This window comes from Mirounga angustirostris, unplaced genomic scaffold (assembly GCF_029215605.1).
Source record: "Mirounga angustirostris isolate CCGP_5_RB_7025 unplaced genomic scaffold, mMirAng1.0.hap1 SCAF_10, whole genome shotgun sequence".
Classification (NCBI taxonomy): domain Eukaryota; kingdom Metazoa; phylum Chordata; class Mammalia; order Carnivora; family Phocidae; genus Mirounga; species Mirounga angustirostris.
In genome coordinates, this window is record NW_026991718.1 from 56,347,860 (window position 1) to 56,369,043 (window position 21,184).

Here is a 21,184-nt window from a genome sequence, read left to right on the forward strand (position 1 = left end):
TGAAATGGTCAGGATTCTGAAAGCGAGGCTGGCCACCAGGGGCAGGGGTGCGTGCACATGTGAATTGGGGGCCCTGGAAGGAGGAGCCAGGCTTTTCAAGACGTTCCAGCCTTCTGGTTTTCATAAAGCAATTCTTGTCCTGAGGATGAAACCGGGAGACAGCGAGAGCCCAGTAAACCAGGTCTGCCTGCTGGTGGCCAGAACTGGTCAGGCATTTCTGGGGCCACCACCTTCTCTGGGGCTTATTGAGGTCAAGGTCTTCTCTAAGAAGGACCAGTCAGCAGCAGTGACTGCCTTCTCTTCATCAAAGCGTGAGCCGGATGGGAGGCAGGGATGGGGCCTGGTCAACCCTGGCCAACAATGGGGTATTAGAACTTTCACAAGGTCTTTACATTCATCTTCCCCATGCTAGGCTCTGCTCCCCAACAAGCTTCCAGGGAGCACCCATTTTGTGCAAGTCACACTCCTACGCCCCGCGGAATAGAGAAAGAGATAAGACAGCAAGAAATTTACCATCTGGTAGAGGAGAGAATCAGGCATATAAGGAAAGGAACCAATGCCCCAAATAAAGTGTAGGAGAGGAAAGACTGTCCCTCTACCCTCCTAGATTCGATAGCTGGGTCTATGAAATAAATTGACAGCAGACAACAAGAGAAAAGATACACACACGTATTAATTTTTAATATTATGTGGACAAGGGCATCACAGCGGGAAAAAAAACGAACACCTGAAAAACAGATGAGACTTGAGAGCTTATATACCATCTGAATAGAGAAGGAGAGGGAGATGCAGGTTGCTTAGGGGAGAGTAAATGCTTTGGGGAAAGATGAATGGGCCTTCAGAAGAGCAGACGGGAGGTATGAGGGGGTGACAACGTTTGTCTGGGGCTGGTGTGGACTCGAAGTCTCCTCTCCTGGGATAGGAGTCAGTCTTCCCCGGTGGATGAAACTCCCAGGTTGGGGATTTAGGACAATCGAATTCCTTTTGCAGGCTCTGTCTTTAGGCAGAGGAGGGCAGTTCCGAGAGAGCCTCTCCCTGCATCTGCTGTTTTTCAAGTGCCTTCAGCTCAAAAGAATCAATATACCAAAGCAGCATATTTTTGAACTCCTTCAAAAGTATGAGTAGAAAATGCAGAGTTCTGTTCACAAAAGAAGTAATCGTAAAGCTGTGTAGGATGTTGTTCTGTCAAGGCTGCGGCATTGTTTTTATACAAGTTCGGTATTCTTTTAAATGAAGGAAGAACCTAACAAAATTTTATTAGGGTCAGATGTGTGCTAAGCCCTCTGTGAGCACTAATTTGTGTAGCGGATATAACGACACTAAGAGGAAAGTACTGTCATTATTTTCTCCATTTTACAGACAAGGTTAGAGATGGTTAGAGATGTAAAATACTCTCCCTGGTAAGAAGGGGAGCCAGGACCTTAACCCAGTCTGGGCCAACTCTAAAGCTTGAGTCGTGGATGCGATGCTACGCTATATGTCCAGATGCATCAACGGGCACTTTGGAGGGAGCTCTGAAGAAGGGGGAGCTGACTTTGGTTCTAGTACTATCCAGCCTATGGCCCTAACTCAGTACTATGCCCCAAGGCTTCGGTTTCCTTCTCACTGATTTTAATGGTTGAACCAGATGACTACACATGCACCTTCCATTCACTAAAATTCTCTCAATCTAGGATTTTTAAGTTCTTACACTGAAACCATTTCATGTTCACTCTCTTAAGTGTCTAAATCCCGAAGAACAAGGCAAGCAAGCTGCTGCTGTACTCACCCAGTCTTGGACCTCTGGGAAGGCCGCTAAAAAGGCCGGATGCAGTAACAGCATCGAACGTGGGGTTTCCGAGGTGGGGAGTCACAGTCCCGTTTGGAAGGAACTCAACACCCTTACTCTAACATATACAGTGTGTCTTAGAGTTGACTTCTATGTCAAACAGCCATCAATGGCTTAAACCAAGGAAAGTTTACTTCTCACTTAGGAATAATCCAACCCAAGTTTCCTACTCTTACGGCTCTCCTCCAAGGGGCTTCTCAGGAACCAAGGCTCTGCCTGTTTCCTGGGTCCTCAGAATACTTTGGCTCCAGTTGTAGAGGATCACATGAAAGGCTTTAAGGGAGCAGGAAGTAGCCTCTCACTTCTACCCCATTCCATTGGCCAGAATTGGTCAAATGATCCCACCTACCTTCCCCGGAGAACTGGGAAATGTAGTCTCACTGTGTTCCCAAACGGAAGTTGATTTTGATGACTATATAGTGGTTTCCATAGAAGACCATAAGTAGTCAAGTCAGTCTTTAAAAAACAAGTCATGGAGGCTCTCCTTTGCTGTGCTCTCTGGGTTGTCAACAGCCATCTTCCCATCATGACTGTTCATAGTACTAACTTGAGTGTCCCTTGGCAAGAATAACATGACCCCCCCCTTTTGGGTCTCTAAGAGAAGGTAATAGGCCTATCTTTCTTTCTTCCTTCTTTTCTTTTTAAGATTTATTTATTTATTTGAGAGAGAGAGAGCAGGGGTGGGGGCAGAGGGAGAGGGAGAGAGAATCTCAAGCAGACATCACACTGAGCTCAGAGCCCGACTCGGGGCTGGATCCCATGACCCTGAGATGATGACCTAAGCCAAAACCAAGAGTCAGACACTTAACTGAGCTACCCAGGCGCCCCTCTTTCTTTCTTTTTCAAAGAAAAGTAGACTGCCACAGGCAGCACCTCATTTGGATGTGTCTGGAGTCTTGGAAGCTTGACTATCCTAGGTTCTTCTACAAATGGACCTTGAGAACTTGTTTGGATATTCTAGCAGGAGCGCAGCTACTCGTAGACCCTTGACCCAAGGAACAGTCCTCCTCTACGGGGGAAGGTCATCCTCTTCGGCTGAGTGTATAGCTTCAGGAGGGACACACTGAGTAGTGAGGGAAGAAGGGGACACTCACCTAGCCAGCCAGATCAGCCAAATCAACCCTGGTGATCAGTGGGATGACAGATGTCTCAGCCAGATTGCCCTCACATCTGGTAATAGGCCTTTCTTACAGTGTGTAATAGGACTTTCTTCAATGTCTTGTCTTGAAGGTAATAATAGTACCTAGCATTTATTGAGCACATATTATATAATGAGGCACTTAAATCACTATCTTAGGGTTGGGGCAGATCTCATGGTCTGGATGAAATACATAGAATTGAATAAATGGTTTTTACTTCTAGTTTTAATGCCCATTCTGCTGGGTGGCAGAAACTTAATTCCAGATGATTTTGGCTCCTGCTCTATGCCAGGTTTTGTCTGAGTTTCCAGGTGATGGGAAGTAGCTGGGATTTGATGTCCTGGTGTTCATCCACTCATAGTGGCCTCTGCCATTACATCCTTTCAAGTGAACAATTGGAGTTTAATGTCCTTTATGCAAGGCAAAAACAATCCGTGGATGGGGGGAGTCATGCCTCACTAGCAGCAGAGCACTGTTCCCAAGGGTGTTTGGGCGAGAGTGAGCTTTATAGGGTGTTAGAAGGGGCAATGCGGAAACAGGGCACGATTGATGAGGGTTTCCTTCTCAAGTTGGCAGGTCCTGTTTCCTAGGGTAAGGTAAGCTAGCTGAAGCTGAGTTGGAGGACTGTGATTGGTGCATGTTAGGTTTCCTTGACAGATGTTTTTCCTAAGCACAGACCTGGGTTTAGATTTGTGACGTGAGCCTCCATTTTGTGGGTCCCGATGTACAAATTAACTTTATCAATCCGAACTGCCAGACTTGACATTCCATCAGGCCCCTGCCTGGGTTACTCCTTGGCTCCACACCTCAAAGCCATAGTTTTCTCTGCTACCTCAAAACTACCTCCCACTTTACCGAGAACAAGCCACAGTTTCCGGCACCTGGAGAGATCCTAACACTCCCACCTCTCCGCTCAGCCCTTCTGCCTGACGAAGTCTACTGCCCAGGAGCCAGGAGGCTCCGCTGCCCCACCTCCCCGGGGCAGTCCTCTTTCTCAGGGACACTACTGCTGATGTTTGGCCTCCCCTTGGTTTCTCTCCTCCCTTCCATAGCCTTGGTAATCTTTGTAGGCCTACTTCTCTGTTTTTCCGTGTTTAACATTTATGCCCCAAAATTGATGCTTCCATCACTCAAGGGTTAAATTTCCAGTGCCAAAGGCCTCATTTGTACCACTCCTAGGTAGTTTTGTGGCTTTTCTGCCTTATCACTCCTCCCCTGAGGCAATAAAAGCTAGCTGACTTCAAGGCGATGATAAGGAAAGACTACAGACCAGATCAGGAGGAGGGTGAGAGACGCTAGGAAATAAATACAGTTTAAAAAAAAAAAATTGTAAATTCGTCAAAATATTTTCCTGTCACGATCTCATTGAAGTCTCAATGGCTGCTTTCTGATGCAGTTGCCATGACTACCTCTACTGGACCCATGAAGACACTAAGCTGTATTCTCAAGATCTACTTTGCCAGGATGCTTTCTGGGTGTTTGGTGGATGAAAGAAGTTATTATCATTTTGAATTGGTAGAAAGTTAGGAGAAGGGCCATTTACAAGACATTCACTGTTATTACTTTTAAGTGCCGACACAAACTAACTGATACGAAATCTTATCTAATGGAGACAAGTCTTAGACTTTTTTTAACAAATACCTAAGGCACACTTGAAAATTCTAAGGAAGCCTATTATTTGGAATGGATAAAACAAAAGGTTGGGAAGTATCCTCTTAATTAAGTTAAACTCCTTCTTGCAATCTCTTCTAATGATTTGCTTATTAGGAAAATCCTTTTATTTACCAACAGTGTGAATGTAAAGTTTGCTCAATCATTCAATAAATATCGACGGAGGCCTTTTGAGGCTGAGTGCGGACAGTAATTAGGTTTTAAACTCTCCAATTTGCAGCATGAAGATTCTCTAAGTTGCCTCCTCCCCTCAGCTTTGAAATCTTTTTCTCAAATTTAACAGCAAGGTTTCTTTAGTCAATGGATACTTGAAGCAGAAGGCTCTGCACCAGAGGGGGGCTCTGGGAGCCTCGCAGAGGAGAGGGGTAGGGGGCCAGGGAAGGGTGGTGCTTATTAATGTGGGAGGAGCCAATGCCGGGCATGGTGCAGGCGTCAATGAGATGTCCGAGGGAGGGACAGAAACTGCAGGGGAGCCAAAGGAATAGAGTCCCCTCCAGTCCCTCTGGGGACAATGCCCCCATTTTCCAAAGATGCTCCTTACTGACCTGTCTTGACCGAAGCTCGGTGCGCCAGGATGACTGGGCTTTTCTTATACCCCAGTGAAACCCATCACACCTTGGTATCATAGCACCAGACAGCACAGCTGAGGAATCTGGAGAAGCAAAAGACACAACAGAGACAAACCAAAGTAAGTGTGCCGTTGAATTCTTGGAGATGGCAGGTTACTGTAGGGACAGCAGTCAAGGCTGGGTGGCAGGGGCTCTCACTTCTAAAAGGAACCATGGTAAAAAGTTATTTTTGGAGCTCGCAGACCTTTGCTCAGGATGCCAAATAGCCTCCAGAGAACTCCTATCCTAGGCATCCGGGTTCAACGAGGGCTCATCATCTCTCTCTCTCCCTCTTTTTTTTTTTTTAAGATTTTATTTATTTATTTGACAGAGAGAGTGCGCACAAGCAGGGGAAATGGCAGAGGGAGAGGGATAAGCAGGTTCCCCACTGAACAAGGAGCCCAATGCGGGGCTTGATCCCAGGACCCTGAGATCATGACCTGAACCGGAGGCAGATGCTTAACCGACAGCCACGCAGGCGCCCTGAGGGCTCATCATCTTAGGGTGGAAGAATCAGCCGCCTCAAAAGGAGGGACAGCTGGGTACCTCTGAGGGTTTGCAGGCCCGGGGTTCAGTGGTTCTGAAGGCACTCACCTTCTGTTAGAAAAGACGGCAGCTCCCTGCTTGGTGCAGACGCCACTGGCATCCTTAACAGGAAGTATCTAAGTGGAGTTGATATTGCCACCTGACTGCCTTTTCAAACACCAGAATCAGTAACGGCCATTTCCGGTAGCTGAGCAGGTGCACAGTGAGGTCTGAAGGTGACTATGAAGGAAGGAGCCAGGTGACCTGGATTCGGATCCTGGCTTCACCACTTTCCAGGTATGGTAGATTAAGGATGGCTGCATATTCTTTTCACGCCTCCTCCCCTGAAGAGATGGAGTCCATTCCCCATGTTCCTTCCCTTGGCTGGGCCTGTGGTTCGCTTTGGCCAAGAGTGAGCAGTAGAAGTGCTGGGCTGGCACCAGAGGGGACCTGCAGCTTCTGCCCCCGCCTCTCCGAGCGCTCGCTCTCGGGACAGCCCCTGGCGGAGAGGCTCCCTGTGACACTTTGAGTGACGGCTCCAGCTTTCATTTGTTCAACCAAGGGGTGTGGGGACATCCAGCTCGGTGGAGCCTCCACGTACCTGCAGCCCCAGCCAACATCTAACTGCAGGTGCCTGAGACCCCAAGTGCGAACCAGCCAGACACCTCCAGAGAACCTTAGGCCACCCAAAGGGCTGCTTCAGGCCCCTGCCTGTTGAGTGTGTACAGAGTATGACCTCGGGTGAGGTACGTAACCACCCCGAGGTTTCGCTTCCTTCTGTAAAATGGGCAGAACGGCCGTGACGACTTCCCAGTGCTTGTGCTATGAATGTGATAATGTGAAGGGCCGAGCACAGTGGCCGGCACAAAGTAGGTCTTCCAGAAACGCCAGGCTTCTTCCCACGCCTTCTCCAGGAGGTTATATATCCCAGGTGTGAGTGAATCTTGGCTGCGGCTGAACTTCCTGGGCAAACACCCAACTGCCCTCAAAAGGAATGCCTGGGATCGGATTCGAAAATGGGGCTGGAGAGAACTTGACTGTTTTTTTCTTTCTGAGGCAACCTGCATCCCCACTTTAGGAAAAATATTACCACGTTGTAGGAGGAAAATTTTAAGTTTTTAAAGATTTCTCCTCGATTTAAGGGATTGCAAGAGGAAGTTTTCTCCTCCTTCTTTTTAACCAGAAATATGCTTGCTCACACTGAAAAGTAGCGCCATGAAAGAAAACAACTCCCCTTCTGTTTCACAGCCAGCAGGTTTTCTTCATCACCCCGGCCCCAGAGAGCCACAGATTGCATAGCAGGCAGACTTTGTTGAACAGATGAACAACTGTGGCTTAATCTGTTTGGGAAAAAGGAAAAAAAAAAAAAAAAAAAAGTCCTGAAGCAATTGATAAAGAGGCTGAGAGGCTGAGGTCAGTGTGAAGGAAGAGTAAAGGAGGCCAGATTGGGGAGCGTTGAAACCTAAGCCTCTTTCACCCCCTGTCCTGAATTGGGTGTGTGAGTAACAGTCAGGACGAATCTGCTGGGAGAGGGACTGAGAGCCTCTTGGACTGCCTGAGTTTGGAGTCATGTTTTCGTTATTATTCAAAATGACTTTATTTATTTCATCGATTCGCTTACTCTACTACCCAAAACAATTTTTTTTTTGTTTTGAAAACTGTATTCGAGTATAACATAGAAAAGTACATGAATCTTAAGTACAGGCAAATGAAGGTTCATAAACTGAACACATGGTGTAACCAGCGTGCGGGTCAAGAACAGAATATTAGCGGCACCTAGAGCCACCCCCCACGGGGAGAATCGCTATCCTGACTTATAACCTCATTGTTTTTAGTAGCTCATACACATTCATGTGTGTTCTTTTAGGGACATTCTACACAGATGCAAGAATACAGATGTTATTATTTTACACAAATGTAGTAGAAATGTATTTGGCTCACTAGGTAGCGTATTATCCAGGATGGTCTGCCTCTGGCTTTTTTCACCTTTATCTTGGTGATCATTCTGTATCACTACGTAGAAAGCGGCTAGGTTTCTTTAGTGGTCACACAACATTTCATTGTCTGAATGTACCACAATTTATTTAATTGTATTAAAAGGCATCAAGAGGTTGTGTTCAACCTTTTTGGAGTTGGCTTTTTTTTAAAGTATTCTTGAGGTATCTTTGTTGTCCTTTAGATTTAAGGTGGCAACTAGGTGTTGCTCTCTGGAAGCCTTAAAAATACTGCTACGAGTTCCCACTCAGTTCTGGAATATGTTGGGTGTGGTACCACCTGGGGTGGTCGCCTCTTTTATTGCCTTGTCCTGTTAGGACTCAGTTGTTCCATGTTTGAATGTGTATCCAGGAAGTGGAAATAATGTCCCTGACACCCCCACTTCCTTTTCTGGCAAATCAGCATCCGGGGAATGAATCCAACTGCTTTCACCCTCCTCCCCCATCTCAGTTCAGCATCTTACCCAGCATTGTCCTGGCTGAGAGCTGGAGGTTTTGGAAGTTGGACCTCAAGAGCTCTTCCAGACAGGACTAGTGGGAGGAATTATTGTTCATTTTGATCAAGCCAAGCCCTCCCTTTCTGCCTGCCTTTTCCTCCTGTGGGTCTTTTCATCCCTCATCTCCAATCTCAGCCTCAGTCTCTGGGCCCTCCCTGCTCGGAGCTCAGCTCTCCAAATAATTTCGACTTTGTGTGAGTTCAAGTTGGTGCCTACTTCTTTCTCCTACTGGTATTTGCTCTTTAAATTTCTTACCTACCATATTTATAGAACAAAATATTTATTGTCTCCTTCAGGCTTTTTGATTCCCTGACAGAAGGAACAGTTACATATTTGGGGTTGGGGCAATCTCCTCTCCTCCCTCCTTCACTACCAGAATCCCACCTGTCCTTTCCCAGCCCTCAGGGACAGGCAGGAAGGGGCAGGCCTAGCCGGGTCAGGACCTTGGGGTGAGGTGGGACTGTCTCAATATCTCTTACCTATATCAGAGAGGCAAATGCCACCCCCTCTGTGCAAAGGGGTGCCAAGGCGGAGCTGCAGAATTGTGTCCTCCAAAGGCAGGGTCACAGGCAAGTATCGGGGACGGGGAAGGCTGCATTCAGTGCAGGAGGGAAGTCCTCAGGGGTGTAACACCGGGAGGTAAGGATTACTGCCTCACCTCTTGGAACCCGCAACCACGCCTTCTCTGAGCCTCAGTGAAGGCAGTAACAGTGACCGCCTTGTAGCGTCGTAATAAAGATTAAATGAGTTGATATATAGCCACGGTAAGCGCTCTATAAACGCTAGCTCTAATTATTATACGAGGTGGCCCAGACACAGCGGCCCCAGCGCCGATTACCAGTGGCCACATTAGCTCTGTCCCTGTTCCATTCCTCCTCCCGTGACTTGGCCTGTTCTCCTGACTCTGCTGAGCACACAGCTCAGGCTTCCCAGCCTAAACCTGTTCCTGGTCTCCGCATCCCCTTTCACGCCCCTCCCTCTTGCCTGCTGCCTCCACCAGGAAGCCTTCACTCCTCACTCCTCCTCGGCAGGATCATCACTGCCTGGCCCTCCTCTTGGGAAGGACAAAAAGCCCACCGCAAACCAAGGAACATAAAACAGCTTCTTCCACCAGTGCTTTTGTGTCTCGTTGTCCCCTTGGTCTTGGCATTGTCCAGTCTCCTTCCAAAGTCCCAACTCTAGGATCTCCCTGCCCCTCTCCTCTTTGTGTGCCCCAAGGACAGTCTGGTGGGAGAGGAGAAGGATGCACAATCCCGACCCTTGGGGACTCTCCTGAGATCAATGATGGCTAACACCTCTCTATCTACTGGTACCCACGTCTGTGCAGGAAGATAAGAGCAACAGAACTGAACAATTTCCCGGTGAGGACCTGCTACAGAGCCTGCACTGTTCCAGGCATTTTACATTTTACTCTTTCATTTGATCCCCACAGCAGCGCTCTGACCCAGATGTTAGGACCATCCTGGAGATTTCCATACCAAGGCTCAGAGCACCCGCTATAACCTATCAAAGGCTTCATCACTGCTAAAGTAGCAGAAATGGGATTTGAACCCGGATCTGCTTGACCCCAGAGTCCAGGAGGACTTCTGCTAGGAATAACATTTTACATTCTGCTTTGTATTTGGATCAACTAGCCCAAGAAGTGGTGTTTTCTACTTTTGAACTTGGCAGGCACAGTGGATTCGCTGAGTCCCTAGTCTCAGATATCGTCTTAGTAACACCTGGGTCCCTTCCCCGCTCTGCTGTGGTGCCCAGCCCCAGCGCTTCCCACCCCCACTCCAAGCCCAGACTGGTCTCCCAGAGCAAACCTTTGCCTTGCCTCAGCTGGGACTCCACATAGTACAGGTCCCAGAGCCAGAAGTCTTGGGGCTGTGCCCGAAGCGAATGGAGGTAGTAGCATCTAAAATCAGCACTTGCTGGGTGCCTGGCCGGCTCAGTCGGGAGAGCATGTGACTCTTGATCTCAGGGTTGGGAGTTCAAGCCCCATGTTGGGCGTAGAGCTTACTTAATTTAAAAACAACAGCAACAAAAAACCCAGCATCTTGTCTGAATACATTCAAATTTAGTAGGATTTGAAATCAATGTGTGTGGAGTATTATGTATCAAGTGTGTGGGGCATTAGCCTAACTAATTACTCGATTTGCGCCAAGTTCTCTACTTCCTACCCGAGAACCTGTAAGAAGAGCCTGGTGTCAAGAGAGTCTGCAGACAGAAGCGGATGCATGCCTTGGAAATAGAGGAATGTTTTTGGATTTATTCACTTGTCAGACAAATATTTATTAAGTCCTTGCTATGAATCAGTCACTGTGCTAGGCATAGAGGACAAAGATGAATAAACTGGATGATTCCTGCCCCCCAAGGAGTCCACAGTTAATTACAATTATTATCCACATTTCATATTATCCATACTTTATACCCAGGCAAGTGAAGTCCAAAGATGTTAACCACTATATGTAAGACCAGGTATTTTTCCAGAAATTACTGTTCAGAAAAGAGGAAAATACTTTATCTCTGGGTATAAAGGAATCACACACTCCTATGTGCCCCCTTTACTACTCTCACTCAATACTTCTGACATTTCTGGTCACCAGGGTGTGGATTTTCCGCACATCAAGCCATTGTGACACCAGCTGGGTGTCCTACAATTTAACTCCATTCTGACACTCTCTACCTGCAGGTAGATCCCACCGGGTAAGGGCTCAGTCCCATGAGACTGTCCCCCTTCCTCCTCATCTCAATGCAGACACCAATCACAAGTCCAGCTTGTCACCTGGGCTTCTGACCAACTGGCTATAAATCAGAGGTTCCCACAAACCCCCTCTTAATTGATTTGTTAGAATGGCTCACAAAACTCAGGAAAACACTTTGCTTACTACACTACCAGTTCATTATAAAAGGATGTAACTCAGGAGCAGTGAGATGGAAGAGATGCATAGGGCAAGTTACGTGGGAAGGGGTGCAGATCGTCCACCACCTCTCTGGATACACCTCTCTCAGGGCCCCTCCACATGTTCACCAACTTGGAAGATTGTTGAACCATGTCCTTTTTGGGTTTTTATGGAGGCTTCATTATACAAGCATGATTGATTAAATCATTGGCAATTGGCAATCAATTCAACGTCCAGGTCCTCTCCCCTCCCCAGAGGTCAGGCGGGTGGTGGGGAGAGGGGTGGGACCGGCTGGACCCCCGGCAACCAGCCCCCATCCTAAGGTCATCTTGGGACTTTCCAAAAATCACCTCATTCATGTAAACTCAGGTATGGTTGAAGGGTCTTTTTATAGGAATAGCAAAAGACATCCATTTCTCCTTTATGGCTCTTATCACTTAGGAAATTCCAAGGTTTTAGGAGCTCTGTACCAGAAATGGGGACAAAGACCAAATATATATATTTCTTAATATAAATCACAATATCATAGCATCCTTGCATTGTCTCACATGTTACGCCAATGCTTTCTAAATTGCTTTATATTTAACAACCATGTTACAGTTTGAGGAAGACATTAGCTTAAAATATCCTTAATTCATGCCAGTTTTGGAAGCTATGGAAGCTTTTGATACAAAAAGAAGTGAGGAAATGTAACACAGATTTGTTAGTTATTCCTGGGAATGTGACTTCACATTTGCGATGCTGAAAGTCGTCATAAACAAGCCTTTTATGATCACTTTAAAAAGCAGAACAGTGAGTAGTTATGTTGGAGAGACCAGAGCAAACATGAGCTAATGCTATGCGAATGGGCACTTTGTAGTTTGGGCTAAAATTTCCAGTGACCGCATCCCATACCGGGTCCAGGAGAATCTCCGGCAATCCAGACAAGTTAGAATGCCTCATAAAGGGCTCTTGACAATGAGAACACTGATGATCAAGAGGTGGGTGAAGAGTTGGAATTGATTTGTTTCATGCAATAGGAGAGTGGAAACAAACAGTACTTTCAAGTTACTATTTTGTATAAATTAACTGTGTTAATGATATTAAATATGTATGTACTAAATTCACACATTGAATAAGCATATCATAGTTTTATCTATGTCACTAAATGTTTTCTGTGTTCAGGTTGACCAAAATATTATGGGAGGATTTCCCCTTTGGAAAGTTTAGGGCTGCCTTATATTTGGCGCCAACTTCCGTCTGGGCACATGAGGGATCTTTGCCCAAGGTGACACAACTAGGAAGGAGGGCAGAGCCAGATCTGGGTGACCCACCCATGTGTTTGCCTTCATTCTTCAGTCAGACCAAGTGTCCTAAAATCTAACACACCGGTCCCTGGCCCCACTGTCCATCTATTTCATTCCATTTAAACTCAGAGCATTTATTGAGCCCTCACTACAATGGAGGATTTGTTTTTTTCAAACCTGCAAATCACTTTTAGTACAGAATTAAGAGAGAAAAGACCGACTTTTAACTGAAGATTGAGAAAAAGGAATAATTTGTCTAAGAACAGCTCTAGATTCAGGTTTTGTAGGGCATTCTCCCTGTTATGCAACATGAGTTCTAATCTTCCCTGTTCTCTTGCTTACTTCCCGAGGATTGAAAAATGTCTGTAACCTCAGCCCCAGTAGGACAGCCTGCAAGGAACAAATCAACATGCAATTTCCCTTTGTCACCTTTAAAAAAATAAACAAACAAATCCCATTAGTCTCTCTGGATAACAGGATTTACTTTTTTCTTTATACTTTGCAGTATCATATAAATTTTCTACATGAGCATGTTCTTTAATAAGAACCGAAAATCTGAAATATTCTTTTTTTTTTTTTGAGAGAGAGAGAGCGAGCACATGTGTGCACGTGCCAGCAGTGGGCGGGGAGGGGAAGCAGGAGGAGAGAGAGAATCTTAAGCAGACTCCACTCGCAAAATGGACCCCAAGCCGGGGCACCATCTCACGACCCTGAGATCATGACCTGAGCTGAAATCAGGAGTCAGAAGCTCAAGCAACTGAGCCCTCCCAGCAGCCCCTGAAATGTTCATTTTTGAAAACACACAACTATTAGGCTACAGAATTCCAATTTCACTTTCCAGATTTGCATTGAGCTCTCCTCACATTTAAACGCTTTCCTTCCAGTTAATCCAGGCTAAGAGAACCAAACACCTGTCCACGGGAAATACATTCTGGGTTTCCATCTTTTGGGATCTGCCTGCCACCCAATCCCACCTCCCCCCAAGATGCCAAGAGAAGCATCCTTGCATTGTCTCACATGTTATGCCATGCGGGTGTGGGGGGAGAGGGGTCACCCATGGCGCTTCACAATGTCTATTTATAATAGCCCTAGTCAGATGGGCAGTTTCTGCCCTTTACCTGTCTTTGCTCCCCATACCCTGTCCTGGAGGAGCCAGAGGCTGGAGGAACAAAAGAATAGGTAGAAAGACATGAGACATTTAGGATTTCCAGGCCTGGGGGATGGAGAGAAGCTTTAAAGTAAGTGTGAAAGTAAGGGCTTGATGGAGGCTGGGCTAGTAGGAGACTCTAGAGCAAGACCTGAGCAAGGCTGGAAAACCAGGGGGTTGTGCCTTCTGAGATCGTCTAGAGGTGGGGGACCAACACAGCAGGTGTGATCAAAACAAAGTCGTTTCCAGACTTGAGCCCACAGGCCTAGCTTGGTTCAGCAGCATACCATCCTGGGTATTTGACAGTGCTGCTTCTGGTCTCTGCCCCTCTAGATTCTTTCCTTCCAGTCCCCGGCCAGGAAAACCTCCACCTCCCTGGACGGACAACCTGGATCGACAAGTGCTTCGGTCTCTCCGGCTCAAATAAATGTCCCCTGAGGGCAGGGACTGTGTCACCCTCCGCACAAAGGACACAAGCAGCATATTGTGGAAGAGGATGAGAGAGCCTCAGTACCAGAGTGGAAGGGTACCAAGGGGGATAGTGGGGAAGAGGGAGGGGGTCCCCAGGCACAGAGCAGACGGGGTTCAGCCTCTTCCTCCCCCTTCACCTCTGGGACAGCCAAGAGACTACGCTATTAGATTTCAGGAAGTGCTGCCATCGTAATCTCTCCACCACCGCACTTCTCTGACTTTAAAATTCAATTAGAAATTTAACAAAACTACAGTAAAAGCTTTTTTTCCTGACCTTCTATTCACTGGAAATATCCAGTTTACTACCCATCTAGCCTCCATGAGATTAACTGTTGCTCCTGGTGATGCCCCAAGGCGCTGAAAGATTCCAAAGTCTTGACGTCCTGCTCCTCTGGGAAAGTCTGGGTTTCACAGCACCACAATTGGGTGTGATGTGTACATTACTGCACAAAAAGTCTTCAAATGGTCGCTCTCTATCAGTGGGTTAGCCTGAACATCCCACTCCCCGAGCAAGTCCAATAACAAGCATTTCTCATGCTCGGTGGTCAGGCTCAACTGTGAGAGTCGTAGCATGGAGGGAGAACCTTTGTTCCTTCCATGGCTCAGGTAAACCTTCTTGCCAAATACATCTCTCCAGGGCTGATTTCAGATGAGTGATGTTCAAGATGAAACAAAGTGATGAGCCTACCTGGAAACATACATCCCTTTTCTGTATACATTTATAGACAGATGTCTCTGGAACTCAAGAAAATGCCTTTCCCCTCCACCAAAATACCAACTCCCTACAATTTCTTGGCAGTTCACCATCAGAGCACGCTGGGGAGGCTGCATTATTTTACTTCAAACGTGTAGAAACACGTTGTTCTCAGAAAACTGTGCTCAAGTCTATTGAGTGTTGTCTGATCATTGGGGTCGTCCCAGCTGTATAGTAAATGCTGGTTTATTCTTCTGGACATCACAGAGTCACTAAATCCAAAGTCAATGTCCACACAGAAGTTGTGGGTTTGTTTGAATAACATTCTTATGCCTACAGGTGCATGAATGTCCATGGTGGATTGATATATAGGAAATCATTAGATGTTAAGGGACACGATGGGGGATGGTAGGGAGAAAAGTTAAAACAAACAAACAAACAAACAAACAAACAAGGAGGTCATCTCAGAGAATTAGGAAATCCGGATCTTTTCTTTTATAAGCCTCAGATCTTTCTGGGATTCCACGTGGCTTTCATTTCTAGCTCCTTGTCTCCTAACAAAGAGAATAAAGATGGTTTTTAAACTAAATGTGAGCCCTTCCAGGAAACAAGAGCTCCTCCCTTCCCCTCTTTAGTCCTAGTAGCAGAATTTTCTTTTGCACTATTAAAAATGGCATGGGCCACCTTTTCTCCAAAAACACACGAAGCTGTGGCATAACTCTTTCCCAAATAATTAATCTTTCCAGTGGAATCTTTCAAAGCCCCACGTTTCCTGTTATTTTATACAGCTGCAATTTGTAACTGGAGCTCCTGCCCAGTGTTCCACAGGCAAAACGCCAAATCCACTACATTTCACCTACCAAGGTGCCCCGCACAAATAATCCTTAACCACAAGTTAAACAGTTAGGTCCTGTTCTAGCCGAAAAGAAAAGCCCAAGGAACAAAAGACTTTTAACAGACTTCTGTGTTAAAATCTTAGTGGATGCTCACAATATTTTATTTTCCAGGGTCAACATTTGGAAGTGTCACCACGATGCCACAATAAAAGGAGAATTTTCAAAAGAGAATTTTCAAAAATTGATTGATTGTTGCGTTAAGCTATTATGTGTGAATCACAAAAATGACACCCTCTTAGTTATCCAGAAGCCAGGAACTCTGAGTTGCTGTATCAAGACCCACCTTGTTTGCTTCCTTGTCTATGAGCTGGAAGACCAGAGCTAAGACTGGCTGAAGGGTAAGTAGGGAGGCAAGGTAGGGGGTTGGCTGGGACCCCCTTCCTTCTTCTCTTGGCATCTCCCCTCTTCCCTCCGCCCAGTCATCGTTTCTCCATGCTGCCCATGAGGGAAGCGCTCTCAAGATCACTAAGTTGGCAGTTTCTTCTATTTCAAACCCTCTCCACTCTCCTTCCTACCTTTCCAACCCCCACCACACATTTCTGCATGTAACCTGCCTCCTACTTTTCAAAAATGGAAGTCATCGAACAAGACCCTCAATTTCCTGCTACAGCCGCTCCTTCCCTGGCGTCATCCCCCTTCCTTTCCTCCCATCCTGGCTGATGCTTCTTACCCTGAGGTCAGTCCCTGTGTTCTGGATCCCAGCCCCTCCTGTTCTCTCAAGAGCCGGACACTCTAATATGTCTCCTCTCCCCTGCATACTCCACCCTTCCCTGACACCGAGTCCTTCCTATTTATGCTTAAACATACTCAAGTCCCTCTTATGATAAAACAAAAACAACTTCAACCCACAGCCCCTTCCTGCTATTGTTTTTTCCTTCTCCCCTTCCCAGTGAAACTTCTTGAATAGGTTGTTTATACTACTCTTCCTTTTCACATTTTCCCTCACTCCTCAGCCCCATCACTTTGGCTAAAATGGCAATGGCCACCATGTTGCTAAAGCAAAGGACTCAGTCCTCACCTTCCCTGGCCTCTCTGGGACGGTTCCCTCCTGAAACCCTCTTCCCTGGGTTCTTCTTGTTTTCCTCCTACCTCTTCCCCACTCTTTATCTTCTTTCCATTACCATCCTTCTCCAGAGAGCCATTAAATGTTTCAGTGTTTTAAGCTTCACTTCTTACTCTATACACGCATACATTCATTTGCCTACTCAGAATCTCCAGTTGAACTTCTCATAGCCACAAGTCCAAACCCCAAGTCACGATCTTTCCTCCCAAACTTGATTCTCTACCTCAGATTCTTATCTTAGCAAATGATGCCACCATCTACCAGTTGCTCAAGTCATAAACCTGACATCCTTGGTAACTTTCCCTATTTTTCCAATCTAACCATTCCCTTAGGCCTGGTGTTTGTACCTCCTAAAATCTCTCATATCCCTTTGCTTCTTTCCACTTCCACATCCACCACCCCAACCCTGGACACCATCTGTTCTCTCCTGGACCACTGCAATAGCTTCCCAGCTGTTTTCCATACATCCATTCTTAATGCTCGCTAAGCTGTTCTCCTCAATGTTGCCAGACTATGGCACTCTCTTGCATGGATTCTTTTAATGGTATATAGGACACAAACTCTGTGTGCTTCTCAGATTCCCTTGACTGCATCCTTTTATTTCTCTTGGCTTGTGTTCCACATATGCCTCAACCTCCAGGTTTGGATGAAATGCCACACCTTGGGCATGACCACTGAAGGCCTGGGTGATACACTCTGGAAGCACAGGGGAATTAGTTTTCTGTAGAGTGAAACATGAACAATGGGCAGTGGAAGATGGGACAATACCAGGCAGATAAATCACTCCCTCCTTTCTCCCTGATAAGAATGGCTCTGAAATATGGTTTTCCTTATAAGCTTTCTGGAGAAATTCTATGTGCTAAATGAACGCACTACTTTAGTCTTTAATTCAGAATTGACTTCCTAGAGGTCCCAGATAAGACAAATATTTAGGATAAAGACCAAAATATTTATTCAAGACTCTACATGGATTTATTCCTATCTACTTCTGTAGCCTCTCTCATCTCCTACCACTTTCCTGTCATTTTTCTATCTCCAGCCACAGTAGAGAGTTTTCTATTCATGCCAAGTCCTCACGTGCCAGAAAGTTTATCTGGAAAACTCTCCTTTTCCACACCTCCCCCCCTTCACCTGGCTAACTCTTTTCCCAGCAGATCTGTTTCACTTCCTTCACTTCCTTCCAAAGGAAATCTCTATGGCCCTCTCCATACTCCCTCCTCCCCCACTTCTCCTGTTTCCCTTGCTAGGGACTCTCAACGATCTGTGTCAGGGTTTGACTAGTGTCTTCCCCCTCCCCACACCGACTGTAAACTCCATGAAAGCAGAGACAGCATCTGCTTTGGCTCTCCTTTGCATCCCCAGAGCAGAGCCCAACACTCAACAAAACATACTTTGAGTAAATGAACTCATCAGATCCAACACTCCTGCTGGAGAAGCTAAGATCAAAGAGAGAAAGGGATTCATTCAAACTAGCTAGTCTGTGGTAGAGATCCGTTGTTCTTCTACCTTCCTTTTCAATTGAGAATCATCCTCCCTAATTCTGAAAAAGACAGTAACAGACAGATCAATGAAACAGAAGAGAGGATCCAGAAATAGACCTAAGTATCTGCTTCACATATGAAAAGTACTCACCCTCATTCATAATAAAATAAATGCAAATTAAAAATTAGGTGACATTTTTTAATCTTTCCAACTGGCAAAATTCACAAAATTTGGTAATTTCCTCTCTTGATGAAGGCACTCAACAGTAAAGTACCAAATATATGAGAATAAATATGTTAAGTGTTTATGGAGTATTTAAATTGTCTTCTTTCATGGAAGACAGTTTGACAATAGATATTTGATTATAATAGGTACAAAATCACATGAGCACCTGCTCTCTACAATTCAACCTAGCAGGTCAACTTTTAGGTATTTATCCTACAGATATATTTGCCTAGACAGGAAATAGAAAACCTACATTTATTCATTGCAGCATTATTTGTAATAGCAAAAGATTTAATGTGCATCGTTTAAGGACTGGTGAAGTAAATTGTGGTATTTTCATACAATGGAACAGTATGTAGCTGTTTAAAAAAGAATGAGGTAGTTCAATTCTTTTGAATTCCATATTCCTGTCTGTGACTATTGCATATTCCCATTGTAGGAATATTCCATATTCCTGCATATTCCATATTTTTATATATACTAATATGGAACCCTTTCTATGATATATAAATAAAAACCAAGGTGTACAGTAGTTATATAATATGCCCCTATCTGGTTAAACTGAACAAAAACTACAAATAAAACCAACTGGATTGTAAACTAAACTCAGCAAGGACAGACTGTGCTCTCATATAGTTTGTCTTTCTTATATTGAATGGTGAATGCTCCATTAATATTTTTTATTAATTTCAATAAGAAGAAATATCCTAAGTGGTAAGGGAGAGGGGGCAAAGGGAAAATGGACAAGTAATCATCGTGTATACTTGTTTGCCAACTGGGTGAAATCTCATCAAAAGAGAAAGTGAAATCTGACAGTCAATATGATGGTTTTAGATCATTGGTGGATTTTTGTTGTTCTCCATGAATTAGTTAGCTATTCCCATGGAAACTGAAGAGTTGCGTGTCCTTGATTGTATCAACTCCTTTTTCTACCTCAACTGAAAAAGAAAAGATATCAGTAAAGCTTTGTCTGCCCAAACCTTATTCAGATCAGGTCTCTGTTACTTGCATGTCCTCACTACTGGATTAACTCTATTTCTCACTCTCGTATCACATCAGGAAAATCAAATGAAAAGATGCTTATGAATTGGCAGAAAGCTTTGCTCATGCTAAAGAAACAGGTATACGTTGATTAAGTCTAGGGTTTCGTATTGCTGCTTTCATGTTCTTTTGGAAGACGTATGCCTTTATAGCTTGGACCTGGGAAGCACTAACTGTGAAACCTGGCTGTTGCCAAAGTAAATATCTGCATGTTTTCCCGTCGAAATGCTCAGTGTGTGTCCTCGCTGTGCCTCAGTGGGGACGCTATTGCTACAGAGGCACTTATGTTATTTTTTCCTTGAAGGCTTTTTTCTAAGTAGTATTCAAGTGTGTCAATACAAAAAAAATGTTTTCTAGTGTGACAAAGCCCCAACGATGTTAATAGCATCAGGAAGCTGTGGTGTTGTTTTTTTTTTTTTTTTTTATCTTGAAATCACTATATTAAAGGCAGTGAGAGTCTTTTCTACTCATCAGAGAGCAGGCAATGGGCTTTTTGCAGACTAGCCTTGACCCTTTGGCTTCATCTCAGATAGATGATAGATAGATAGATGATAGATGGATAGATAGATAGATGATAGATGATAGATAGATACACAGACAGACAGACAGATAGATAGGCAGACAGACATGGAAGATAGATATCTAAATGGTACATAGATAGCATTAGAGAGGTCTGGAATGAAGACTGCTTTTCTCAGCTTCTCTTGCGGCTGAGCAATAATATGTAAATGGTATTTTTGTATGGGTCTTCCAAGGACCTAAAGGAAACTGAATCTGCTGGGCTGAGCCCATTTCTCATCCTTCGGGTCTGATGGGCTGTTAGAAGGCTACCGTAATACAGAGATGAATAAGGCACAGTCCCTCTCCTTGGGGCATTTATAATGAATTACACATTAAAGGTATGAAATGGAATACAGAAGAAAAGGGAATTGATTCTGTGTGAAGGAAACCCAGAAGGCTTCGCAAAGAGGATATGATCTAAGCTGGGCTTTACAGAATGGATGATAGCAATAATATCTCAGATTTATTGAAGACTTACCACATGCCAGGCAGTTATATAAAATGCTTTATAGGCATTATCTCATTTATTCTGTATGACAACCCTGGGAGGTAGCTACTATGATTATCCCCATTTTACAGATGGAAGAACTGAGGGGCAAAGAGGTTAAATGACTTGCCCAAGATTAGAGAGCTAGTAAGTGGCTGAGCCAAGGTCCAAACCTCAGCCCATCTGATGTCCTTAAGGCTCAACCCCAGGATTCGGCTGCCTGGGACTGACGTGGATGGAGAGACAGGGAGGGAGAAAAGCGTTCACAATCATCATGAACTCCAGTAATGATCAGGGAGGGCAATTCATTCCAAACTGGTTGTTAGGTAGAGATTAGGCCAGTATTTCCTAAAGTATATTAGCGTATTTGGCAGAACATCAGTCTTTTAAGATGATCAGCAGAAAAAGGAAAAAATGCAAATAAACAAAAGACTTATACACACACTAACGTATAAAGGTCCTGAGAAGGCCTATGGTAAAGAAGCATGCTTAATTTTTATTTTATTAAAGCTTGGATTTCTCAAACTTATTTGACCACAGACCTTTTTTTTTATTATAAAAATTGTTGAATGTAAGTAAAAGTGGAAACTATAAGATCATTTATATATTCATTACCCAGCTTCGGCAACCATTACTATTTTCTCCTACGTGTTCTGTCGATGACCACTTTTCTCCCTCTCT

At 44.9% G+C, this 21,184-nt stretch overlaps 1 long non-coding RNA gene across 1 annotated transcript in view; it reads right to left on the reverse strand.

The window, feature by feature from the left end:
* Window positions 1-695: 695 nt before the first annotated feature.
* The window catches only part of LOC135361758 (uncharacterized), a 32,303-nt gene continuing 11,814 nt past the window's right edge, over window positions 696-21,184 (reverse strand). Inside the window, exons 2-3 of the long non-coding RNA XR_010405659.1 lie at window positions 5,841-7,111; window positions 696-5,290 (exon numbers count right to left, since the gene is read on the reverse strand). This is a non-coding gene — a long non-coding RNA (uncharacterized LOC135361758). The remainder of the gene's footprint in view (window positions 5,291-5,840; window positions 7,112-21,184) is intronic.